The sequence below is a fragment of the Lates calcarifer genome, linkage group LG9 (assembly GCF_001640805.2).
Source record: "Lates calcarifer isolate ASB-BC8 linkage group LG9, TLL_Latcal_v3, whole genome shotgun sequence".
NCBI lineage: Eukaryota > Metazoa > Chordata > Actinopteri > Centropomidae > Lates > Lates calcarifer.
Window position 1 is genome coordinate 6,981,070 of NC_066841.1, and position 13,084 is coordinate 6,994,153.

The following is a 13,084-nucleotide window of genomic DNA, read 5'->3' on the forward strand; positions in this document are numbered from 1 at the left end:
TAAAAAGAAAACACTGATGTGATGACTGAAAAGGAAAAGAAAGGGTGCAAAATTGCTAAAACAGAGGAGAGAGAGAGGAAGTAAAGGGGAATGGGAGGTTAAAGGCAGGAAATAGCTAGTGGCTGATTGAGGTAAAGTGGAAGTTTGGGTGTGATTGTTCAAGCTGCAGGACACACTCCCTTGTCTGTATCCTGAACCCCTCCCATTCTCTAACCTACCACCTCTACACACACACACACACACACACACACACACACACACACACTCAATGTGCTTTTAAGCTGCAGTTCGACAGTTTGGTCCATTAAAATGAAAGAACACATGAGGGCTTTTATTCAGCCACTGATTCAAGCTCGGCTTCTCGGCTTGGCTCACACATGAGGGGAGTGCTGTGTCTCGGTTTAGTTCCCAGGAAGTTGAATAACAGACTCTATAGCCTGTTTCTTAAACGAAGGGGTCGCACCCTAAATGGGTCACAGTTCAGCTGGCGATGGGTCCTCTCATGGTGAGGGTGCTGGTGTGTTTTTAATGAGCCTGGATCCCACGCTGAGAGGATTAGCATCTTGTCTTTTAGGCCTGATGTTGAATTAGCATTTGGAGCTATCTGAGAATAATCTGATGAAAACCATAGTGTCTGGCACCAATTCATAATAAGTCTTTTTTAATCATTTTTGCCTTAATTTCAATGTCAATGACATAGTGGCATAAAATGCAGGATACATTCTTTTCTGTCAGTATGTTTTAATTGGCTCTGATTACTTTTAGTTAATATCTGTTTATGTCCTTACTTCTCAGTAGGTTTCAAATTGAACTAGTGTGTGTGTGTGTATGTGCAGTTCTACATTGCAGTGGATGATTATAAGCACAGGTCTTGTGTCTTGTTTTTTCACTTTCACATAAATGGTTTACATAACTGGACAGAGGGGATTTGTCTGACTGTAAACTCTCATGGCTTGTATCACTTTCCACACTAGGCTAAGTGAGAAGCCTGTGACTATCTGTGCTGCAGCAGTAAGACAAATGTTATAATAACTGACAAGATGACAGCCAAAGCTACAAAACCACCTCAGTTGTCCATGAAAGGAAATATCTTTTAATTACCGATGTCTAGGTGAATAACTGTATGCAAAGATATCTTGTACAAAAACTCAACAACATGGAATTTCTGTCATCTTGACTTTCTTTCTCTCTAAAACTGAACTATGTTGAATCCTCTGCTACTACATACAGTAAAACAGGTGGCACAGTGTACAAATATTTAACAGAAAACAGTTCACAGACCCTGAGAGTGGTTGGCAGTTTTCTGAGAGCTATGCAACTGGCATAATATAAAGTAGAGAACAGGAACCACCTGGCTGACGGTAAGGCAAACACCATAGACCAGGAAGAGAGATGCAGGATTGGGACTGATTTAACTCCAGCAGAAGCAGCTAAAACAACAAAAACACATTGCACAGCTGGATGAACGAGTCTCAGTGGTCCCTGCATCTTACCCTGTCACTAACACTGCATGTTCAATTGAACATGTAAAGAAAAGAAAACAGAAAGTCAAACATGCTTCCCTCTTGGAAAAATAGCAGATGATAATCTCTCTTTGTTTCCTCTCCCTATTTCTCATCCTTCCTTCCTCACCTTTGGACCCTACATGTGTTGGTGCATTTGCTCATGCTTGCACACTCCTCAGTTTTCATGTCGAGTTTGATAGAGCTCTATTGATTTTTTTTGAGTTGCTAAATAAACTATAAAAAAAAGAATAAAAAGCCCACCACATTATCCACCTGTACAGCCGAGATAAATGAGTCACTGTGTGTTGATGCTGAAATAAAAATAAAGTTAATGGAAGAAGGCTCAAAATCCTGTGTGGGTTCCGGTGTAAACCTTGGGCCCAAGCCTTTAGTCCATTTCCAGTATAAATACAGTAATTGAGTGACACATCCATTTTCTATTTATGAGCTGGTTGCATAAGAACGGAGGGAGAGAGAAAAAGGCAGCTAGAGAGAGGCCAGAGTTTCAGACAGAGAGAAAAAGAGATGCAGAAGAAGTATAGAAAGAGGCTGTCGGAGGGAGATTTAGAGGGTCAAGACCCACAGATATATATTCAATCAGAAAGGACATAGATAATTAACAAGCTGCTGTTTTTCTTTGGTTTGGGCATTTTTAGCATTTAGCTTAAATATCATGGCATTTTTAAGAGAACTCAACAAAGAGCAGCTCAGGACATTTTATCCTGTCTGGTGGGCGAGTGCATGTTTGTGTGTGTGTGTGTGTGTGTGTGTGAGGAAGGAAGGCCAGAGCTTGATCAGCCATCACTCATTAGGTGTACTCTTTCCATCCCTGGCAAGCTACAAGTCGCATTAAGACGTAAGACACACCATACCTTTCACAGTCAGCGCACTTTGTTCTGTGTGTGTGTGTGTGTGCTTGTGTGTGTGTGTGTGTGTGTGTGTGTATGTGTGTTTGGTGTGTGTATCCCATCTCCAGAGGCACCTCTTCAAATGTTTAGGGGAACTTTTCAGATATTTGATATTTCTCTCTTAAAACATGCAATGCGATGCTGGGAACAGCTGCTACCTTTGCTTGGGGACAACTTAGCGTCTTTGTGTGTATGTGGGAGTGTGGGTATGTGTGTGTCTGCCCACATACGCAGGAAAGTGACTGAGGTGTGAGTCACTTTGAGTCATAGCTACTTTATTTAGCTCACGTGTTGAGAGTGAAGACATAATAAAACACAAGAAGAGATAACATCCATCAGTGACATGGCCAGAAAATAAAACATATGAGGTTAAAATTAAGTTATTTACCAAAGAATAAACACAGAAATAGTCTATCATGAAATAGTAGCATGCTACAGTATTTTCCATGTACAAGTATTTATCTGTCTGATCAGCCATGCTAGTGACTCTGCGAGGGCAATGCTAATGCTAACACACTTACAGTTACATTGCTAACACCCTGTATTTAGCTAAACACCCAAAATTAGCTTCTTTTGTTGTGTTATGTATTTGTAGCTGCTCATTACAAGGTTAAACTAGGCACAAACAAACATAGCTTCTATAAACTTAGCTGAATGACTGTATCAGTGTTAACGCTGGATTTTATTTGGATGTAACTGTGGTGGTGCAGCACAACAGTTTGTTGGCATGTCTGGAGCTATTTTCACCAAAACGGAGATAACGGCAGTCTCAGAAATTCCTCATATCTACAACTCGGAATTACAAGCTGACATGAGTGGGTTTTTTTTAGAACGTTTACCATGCTCACCATGTTTAGTGTGTTAGCATGCTACTGTTTTCTTATCAAACCAAAGCACAGCTGAGGCTGATAGGAAATTAGTTTTGCTTTTTTAGTAAAATGTTACTACACATCCTCAGTGACGACAGCAAGCCTTTGTCACAGAAACGCTTTGACTTGTCTTTGCAGGAAAAGCGCAGGTGCAACTAATAACATTAACAATGGCTCAGCTCCATTGAAATGTCCTACTAAGTGTATCCTGAAACGGCCATCATTTATGTTTTTATGTTATCATCAACATTTATTATATTACAACTGAGCCTTTTCGTTGCATTGATGTGCACTAGTGCAGAATATAGCTCTGACATAAAAAAATTTGCAGACTTAAAAAAACTTTATCAGATTAATTGCCCCAAATCCCTTACAATTCTATTCATTTCCTCTCCTCCTTACCAACATATAAAACATGGATAAGTCTGAGAAAACAAAGACAGGGAACATCTGCAATATCAGCACTCACAATGAGGAGTGACGGGAAGGGAAAGTGCAAAGACGGAAGGATGGGAAGGGATGAGAGGAAACAACCTTATGATCCCCCCCCCCCCCAAAAAAATGGTAAGAAAGTTGAAGAAATGGAAGAACCCTGATCACAAGTCAGGAGGTCTTGGTCTTCAGTGTTCTGTAAACACATACATGCTGTAAGAGTGGTGATTGTCCTCCAAAACATTTGCTCAAAAAAAAAATCAAGAGGAAATAACATCTTGCTCTTTATCTGAATTACATTTTCCAAGCACATGACACTGCAATCACACACTCGAAACATGCTAATAAGCACACGTTCACGCTCTCAAATACAGAACATGCTTACGTGCAGATATTCACATGAAGCCCTTACAAGTCACATGTACCATTTTGCTCGCTCTCTCTCTCACACACACCCACACACACAAACACACACACTCCTCGCTCCCCTGACACAATATCATGCTTTCAGCTGAGGATTGTTTTGCTCTCATTTCAACTTTTCCTCCGCCATCGCTGTGACAAAGGTCAGTCCCCCAAACACAATGGCTGCCAGCAGCTGCAGGACTGACTCACTGCCAGACCAGACCATTTGACCGTGCAGCTTATCAGGACAATTTAACATCATTAACAACTTGTAAAAACATCATCTGAGTCACTGCCTCTGTCTTAGTCACAACAACACAAGTTCAAAGCATGGAACAGAAATAACAAATTCAGCTCATCATGTCGCTCACTCAGGCTGGACTTCGAGATGCTTACTGATGCCTGTTGTGATCAATTACACGCACGGGGCACGGATGTTTAACTGTGCAACGCGCTGTCACAACTTTCCTTTTACATCACTGGAGAGGCTCAAAAACAGACCAGATTTGTTTGTGAATTTAAAAACAGGAAATGTGATGAATATCATGTGCTGCACCCAAAGGTAATATCTGATCTGTTTCTATGAGGCTTCCCTGTGATCTTTCCCATGCAAAGTCTAACTGGATTATCTATGGTGATACTATTTCTCAATGTACAATAGATTTGCCAAATGCTATTTTTGTTGGAGGGGTGTGTCTTTTTTTTTCTTCCTGGAACAACAAACGCTGACAACGACAGCATGCTGCTATAAACATGATCAAAATATTAAACTATATGAGACAGAATTTAGAACACCTTGGGTTCTTGGAAAACAAGCAAAGTGCATATTCCCTTGGGGTGCAGTAATATTGGCTAAACCTACACTAAATTAAGCATTTAATGACAAAACTGTTTTTCATCACTTTTTTACTCCTCATAACCAGTGTGCAAAGATGAAATTAACTGGATTTAGGTAATTAAATACGTTTGTTGACAGCTAAATTGAATCAACAGGTTTAACAGTTATTTCAATATGTTGATAAGTTATTGTTTATGCCCTTTTACAACTATGACATAAGCAGATGTACAAAGATCTTGATTACGCATTCAAATAAACTCCACCTCCTGCTGTTTTTAAACCTGGATCTCAGAGATTCCTTCCCCTGCAAAACTAGCACAACCAGTACAACATCTCCCAGCTGGCTCCTTGTCTTTTTAAAAATCAACTGCGAGACTGGGAAGAGAGGCAAGGCCTGAACGATATATGAAAGAGCCAATTGTAAAGTTGAACTAATTAAGAGGCTGCAACTGAGTCATGGACAAAAACTGGGGTCAGAAGGTCAAACTGCAACCTGGTCATTAAGTTAGCAGAATATGAATCAGCTATTGTTGCCTTCCAAACTGTCTAATTTTGATGCTTATGTTTGAGTTTTGCTCCAATACAAAAACCTTTCACTATATGAACTTATTCCCAGGAACCACGCTGACGCTCCACATTAAATTAGTGTGTGAATGCTCCTCCTGTCTCATTATATCTCCTCCACAGTGAACTGAGAGTGGCCTATTAAAGCATTATTCCTTGTTCAGTCAAAACCTTGTGAGACAAGCTTGGATTATGTCTTACATACATACAAGATATTATGTAAAGACTTTTCTCCCATTACAAAGAGGTTATGTAAGAAAAATACAGCTTGAGCACAATATTTCCACTTGTTTGTCACATAGAAGCTAATTGTGACCTGTATTTAGCAATTGTTACCCATAAGGAGGCTCCAAATATATCATCCAGCTCTGGTTTGGTTAACCAACTATTGGTGCCCTGCTGTTTTTTTGCTTTGGTTCCACTTTCTTAAGGCACTCATTTACTTTGTCCGTTCCCACTGGGTAGTGCACATTTGGCATGGAGTGGCTAAGGCTGCCTACAGACTGACCAAAAAATTAGCTAAAATCATCTCAGAGAGCTCTGTGGGCTCTGTTGTGCCAGCAACTCCTTTACCTTTAAAGGGAGTCATTTCTCTGAGAGTTAATATCAAGAATATCTCCCTGCTGTCTCAATGTCAAGACAGCAGACCTGTTTCTGGTCCTGACTCCATCCTCACCTTATGCAGGGGACTGAGTTTCTCTTAATTTTCATGCACAGAGCACTCATGTCCAACAACCAAATTAAATGAAAAAGAGAAGAACAACATATACTGTAGAAGTGTTTTCTGATCTGATGTTTCTGCTGACAAGACAACATTATTTGTCTGAGCCTTCCAGAGCCCTTATACAGCACTGAAAAATAAATAGGTTTTATGATGTGACAAGATTACAGTTAAGGTTTGGTTAGGTGTAAGAACAGAAACAATTTGGTTGGGTTTAAGGAAAGATCATGGTTAAAATAACTACATTGGCAAAGTTAGGGAACCATTGTGGTTAGGGTTAAAATAACTTAAGGTACTATTAAGGATTGAGGACCTCTGTGAGTGAGGTTAGGAGCATCCACGTCATGGTTCAAAGAACAAATTTGTTGTTGTCTTTTTACACTTATGAAACTGTATATTCACTTGGTTTCCTGCTTGCATCTCTCTCTCTCACTCTCTCTTTCTGTTTCTATGTTGTCTCTGTCTCTCTCTCTCTCTTTTGCTACAGGAATGAATCACTCCCATGAGAGGAGCTGGAGTGGCACTTCACTCCAAAAACAAGCAAACTCTTTCCTCCCTCTTGGCACTGGTGTTTACTGAGGAGCTGTTTGTGGCCTAGATTCAGATCACAGGTCACAGGTCACTGTTGTTATCTGAAAACCTCATTGTCCTGATATTCATGTGAAAATCAGTCAATCCAATTGAAGGATTAGATGCTCATCTATGAACTGAGACCATCTTCAGTCTTATGAAACACAAGTTGGATAAACTCAGACACACTTGGCAGTCTGGCTGGAATTAAAGCAGATTTTTCATTTAATTTCCTGAAAACCTGACATTTCAGAGCTGTAATGTTTCCACCAGACATTGGATGATATGCGGGTATTATAAAACAACCACTTCTAAACCATTTGTTACAGTCAGACTGCACTATTGCTTAACCCGCAAACTGTCTTGAAATTCTTGTAGTATCAGTTACTTTAGAGGATCACACAAATCATCCGCAAGGCAACATTTTCCAGGTCAAACTGAGGCAATAACAATTTCAAGGGATTGTATAATAGTTGGAACACAACAACACAATCATGCCCGAGTCAGTCAGCAAACTGTCCGAACTGTTTGGAGAGAAAATTAGAGCTAGAGACACAGAGGACCCCTCCCATAATAATGTGGCTGTTTGAAAACACATTTCAAAATCTGAACAAACTGGCGGGAATAAATGGATGACACACAAATGCAGACAGGCAGGAATGTTTGCTGTGACTCGTTAGTGACGCACTATTTATTGTTGTGTCACGCTGCAGTGAAGTTATTGTTGGGAGGGGGCCACTTTACACTTGTTTGAGAAGGGAGGGGCTTTGTTGTAAGAATAAAAAGTTGAGGGTGTTCTCCTTTCGCCCCCCCCCCCCCCCTCAATGGTCTGTCTCCCTCTCCCCCAACACGCTTGTTGTTCCTAATGTCTTTCCTGTTCAGAGCCAAGACCTGTTCCCACACTGTTTAGGACATCCCTCTGACCCACACACAAGGAAAATACACCCTGTTCCCAGTACATTAAGACCTACATACTGTAGCAGCCTAGCAGAGTTTTAACATTTTAGGGCAATGTTTATCATCATGAAAACCAGTAATCATTAAGATTATGAAATACAAATTATATTTTAGCAGTGATGCTATGTTCATCTTCAGAGTAGGTTAGGGTTAGGGTTAGGCAAAGAAAGAAACCTTTTTTTCAGGGGCCATTTTCTGCATATTTTGGTCTTTTTTTAATGGATGTTTTGAACTGAGAAGTGACTTGTTTTTGTAGTTTTGTAGCTCTGAGGTTTGTTATTATATCTTGCTCTTTGCTGGAGAGGTTTTATTTTGTTACCATATTGGATGTTTTCTTTTATATTATCCAGTTATTTATATCAGTTTGCATTTTTTTTCCACTTTTGGTGATGTGGGGTTAACAGTTTTATTGCTCCAGGCTGAGTATTTGCTTGTTTTGGGATCGAATGACTTCAAATTTTCTCACTCAGAACACTAAGAAGACTTGTCTGGTCAAAAAGGAACAGTGGCCCCAGGGGGACAATTGTCCAATCTTTGACCAAAAACAAATGTGAACATTTTAAAAAGGAACTTGTTTTTCCATCACTTTTTTGAATTTAAAAGCCATTTCCTGAACTTTCAGTTGTATTTTTGCCAGGACCTCCCTTTATTTCTGGTCTGAATTCAATCCAACAAAAGTCAGGGTGAAGATAAAAATACGATCAATGAGAGAATTGAAAAATACACTGAGATGATTTTAGTAGGTTAATATCTTTCAACAGTGTTTGTTATGTAAGCTCCTGGCAAAGCATATTGTGTTAGATAAGCCTGAAAATAGCTTGCACAAGGGCAAAGTTTGGAATAAACCCTCTGTGTACGCCACTTAGCAGGAGGGAACACAAGGCTTATTTCCTGTTTGTGTTGCATTCAAACCCCTCCCCTCCATTTCCTTCCCTGGGGTTCAATTGTGCACCTGCACCTAAAGGCCAACATAAACACCCTCAGCTGCGCGGCACTCGACTGGGAGCTTGAATTCATCAGCAGCACAACAACACATGTGGAGAAACAATACAGCTCCTGGGTGAAAACAAGTTTGTTTTTCACTGATCCTTGACAGTATGAATAGAAAGTCCAGGATGCTTGCAGATTCCTTTGCGTTTCTCTCAGTTGGGGTTTACTGTTTACATATGGTCAGTGGGATGAATATAGATGTTACATCCACTATATTATGTAGAAGATTGAAAGGAATGTGAGCAGTTGCTCTACTCTTTGTTAAAACATAAAGATTCTGGGTCACAGTGATAGATGTGATACAGGATACACTGCAGTGACTGGATGTGGTTTTTTAAAAACATGTATAAAGTGCAACAGATCGTTCAGTGTCTTCTTGAGGCAATGAACAACAATATTTATGGTGCATAATAAGGTGTCACAATAAAGGAAATTAGTCAGTTGGGACCTTTATTGTCTACATTGTGAGAAACTGTCTTTATTACTTTATTACAAATTAAAGGACCAGGTCTTGACAAAGAATGCCACTCTGCCCTCTGCTGAACCTATTATGTGACATAATCAACAACAAGCCACAAACTTTCCCTATTTTTGAAAGTAACGACGTCACTGATGTGTTTAAATCATGCTGTGGTTACGTCTGAATACAGCTAATGACATCATGAGCAGTAACTTAGAGCAGTGATTAAAATACTGACCATAAATTAGTCTGCAGTTATTACTAACACTACACGAGTCACTCATACCCTCCATGGCCATGATGGAGCAAACCTAGTATTGTTACATTAGTCACTGGACTTTGGTTGGCAAGGCAACAAGACCTTTACAGATGGACCCTCTCTATTCTAGAATTTGTTTATAAATGGCCTTTTGAAATTGTAAAGAGGGTTTAATATTTTGAGCTATGTGACACCTTAATCAAAGCATGCAAAGCGCTCCATAGAGTTATGAACTGGAGAGTTTTGTGTGTGGGCTTCATCACTCTGAGTGATACCTTCACATACGACACAGACATAGAAATATGGATAGCAGCTTTAATGTTCATTCATGAACCACTGCTAATTACGTAAAGAAAGAAAATATAGCTATCTCCTGTTTCTTGCATCAGACTTTCTTGCACTTTTTCTGTGATTGTTCAGTCATTATTAGGAGTCTGCAGGATGTCATTAATCAACTACTGTGAATAAGAATGAAGTCAGTTTGCTTTGAAAACACCAACACAGTTCCTTAGAAAGAATCCCATTCGGTTTGGACGTGTAGAGGAACATGCACACTCACACACACACAATACACTTAACATTCCCTCCCACTAAATTCAGTGCCACATCTGCAGACAGTGTAGGAGTGGTTTACAGTAAAACCACCGGAGCTACAGTGAAATTACAGAAGTAAATCAAAACACACGCAGACTGCGCTCACTCCCAGATGTATCTTTACTTTTGTTTTTAGTAAGAGCGTGGGCAGCTCACATCCCACCTCAGACCTCTATTGGGTTTAACGCTTTATTGGGTGGATTTGGAGGCAGGAAAGTGGGAGCTTCACACAGATATAGAGCTGGAAGAAAAGCCAGGGTGCCTACGCTGCGTCTTTAAAAACACGAATATGTGTTTCACTGACTCCTAAATATTTACCTTTCATGGGTCGTCAGCTTTAATTAGACAGTAAACAGGATCATGAGAGGAGAGATAATTGAGACCAAGAAAGGCTGGGAGAGAGAGAGAGAGAGATAGATGCCAGAGAATGAGATGTGAACTGGTTGTGAACCAGAGTCAGACCTCTACAGTACAAATGCACAATGAGGCCGCACCTGCATGGATATGAATATCTGGATATGAATATTTTAAAACTTGATTATGATTATAATTATTTAACAAAAACAGAACAAACTAAAGGGCAGACAGGGTCATCAAAGCTAAGGTAAAATGATTAACATCATGTATAAGGCAGGGAAAGAAATGAAAACTGTTTACAGCACAGTATCAAGGTCAGTAGATCTTATATTTTGATAATTGTCCTTTAAAATCACAGAGGACCTTATGATCCATGACTCTGACTCACGCTAAGTTAAGCTACTTTTGACAAAACTTCTGCCAGTTCTACCACTGAGAGAAATTCAGTTTTTCCTGTGTTTTTCACAGGTTTTAGTGACACATCAACCACTCCACAACATAAACTTTCTGAACTGTTTGTGTCCAGTCAGGGATTGTTAACAACTCTTTGTGCAGCTATTTCCTGGTTACTGCTTTTTTACTTGGTGCTAGAAGTACTTCTAATAAACATTTGTTCTGCTTCTCTAACTGCCTGTGCCAATGCATCCCTGTTGATGTGTACTTTCAAGAAATACTGATAAATTCCTATTTATTTCCATTCTGGCTGTAGGGGAGCAATGTAAGGATTTCAGACATCCAACTACCTGGTTATTAAAGCGAAAGCACTGAAATACCAAGAGTAGATGCTCCCATTGTACAGGCTCAAAAGCCTTCCCAGCATCAAGACTAGAAACTACAGATTCCATGTTACTTAAACTCTCATGGTCAATGAAGCAAAGTGCCTGCCTCATATTGTCCAGTGTTGACCTGTTTCATTCACCCTGTAACCATGGATATGAATATCTTTAAAAACAAATCTGTATTTCTCCTTCATTGACAAAAGTCTACAGGAACAATTGTGAAAATTTCTTCCACACAAGATTTTGCAAGTTTCCAAAGAAGTGCAAGTCATGGCTGTGTCTGCAACATCAGTGCACTATAGCAAAACTGGTTAGGTCTTTATTGCAATTCTCTGTGCAGTGTGATTCACATTTTTTTCATGGATTTGTTGGAAGACAGTGTGTAGTTTTTGGCAGAACATTTAGTCTGAGGGGAACTAGGTGCTTTACGTCTTTTCATAATTTATGTGCTCACTGCGCTGTAATATGATGTCAAATGTATGCCCGTAAGTGTAAGGCATTTAAAATATCTCTAACAGAGAAAAAAAGTCAAACAAATCGGCATTTGACCCTCAGATATTTAGAAATGTTTCGCTTCAGTCTCCTATAACCTATGTTATACAATAATGTAAAGCAGATGTGGGTCATTGTAAGGAATGTAAGGTTTGTCTATCCAAAGAGGATGTAAAGTGTGTGTGTGTATGTGCATGTGAAAGTGGGTCATGTATGCGAATATGTGTGTGTGTGTGTGTGTGTGTGTATACCTCCCGTCCTAAGAGGATATCTGTGAATGTGACATGGAAGTTAGGGGCACATCCAGGAAACAGGCTCTCTGTCCGACTATCATCCATCACCAGCAACCATCACAGAAGTCCCGCACAAAGTGGCAGAGGGTCAAACCTGAAGTAAAAAGACGGAGAGGAGGATGAGGAGAAGTGGGTGTCTTTTTGGCTTCACTCTGAGAGCAGGCTAAACCAATTTTACCCTCAAATTCGCGGCGCTGTTCGACTGTTATTTAAGTAACTTGAGTCACTTACAAAGTTGTTTCTCACTAAGGGTGCGATTACTTGAATTCTGTTTGTTTCCTCTTTTAGTGTGGGTTATATAACTCTTCCTGATGAACTGTGCAGTTTCCTAGTAGTGAGAACATTATCCATACCCAGTACAGAGAACACCCAAACACAAAGGATTTTTGGTACAAGGGGACATTTTGCAGACAACAGTTCTTCTCGCTTGGTTTGATGCCTCTTCACATGTTCATATCTGTTGTTAACAGCAGGAGAAAGCAAACACAGATGACGAGTGACGACTGTTCAAACCTTAGTCACCAATTACGTAATCAAACACCTGCATTTTCCCTTTTATTTCACCAAATAAAAGCTCAAAGAAAGGGTAACCAGCAAAAAAGGAACATTTTTGTGCACTATAAAAGTTGGCATGCATCCACAGATCAGCTGTCTGCGAGCCTGACTCATAATGGAGCCTCTGATCAGCAGTTCCTGTCATTACACGGCTGCTGTCGCCGTGGGTGAAATTGATCCTCTTTCTCCCATCTCAGCGTCGCTATAGGAACACACAATTCAGAGGTCATAAGGTTTAAAAGCAAGATAGATCACTGGTAGGAAAGAGGAGTGTGAGTGACTGAGTGAAACAATGAGCACATGAATGGGGTGGGGGGGGGTGAGGGAGGGGGTGATGATGAAGGGGCCAAGAGCATTTGACTCACGCAACTGTGTTTTTGAGGAATCAAAGTGTCTTAAAAACAGATCTGAGACACCCTGTTGAGTCCTGCTGGGAAAAAATGAGTTGTGTTAATATGTTGTTTAGATGATCTCACATCTCTGGTGAAACTTTGAAATGCACATATAAAAAAGAATGTGTTTACTCTGCATCATTC

At 40.0% G+C, this 13,084-nt stretch overlaps 1 protein-coding gene across 1 annotated transcript in view; it reads right to left on the reverse strand.

Annotated features, from left to right (window-relative positions):
- LOC108886033 (chondroitin sulfate proteoglycan 4-like) overlaps window positions 1-13,084 on the reverse strand; it is a 36,415-nt gene that overhangs the window by 18,578 nt on the left and 4,753 nt on the right. Inside the window, 1 exon segment of the mRNA XM_051072832.1 lies at window positions 11,952-12,087. The gene's annotated coding sequence lies outside the window, so the exon portion shown is untranslated.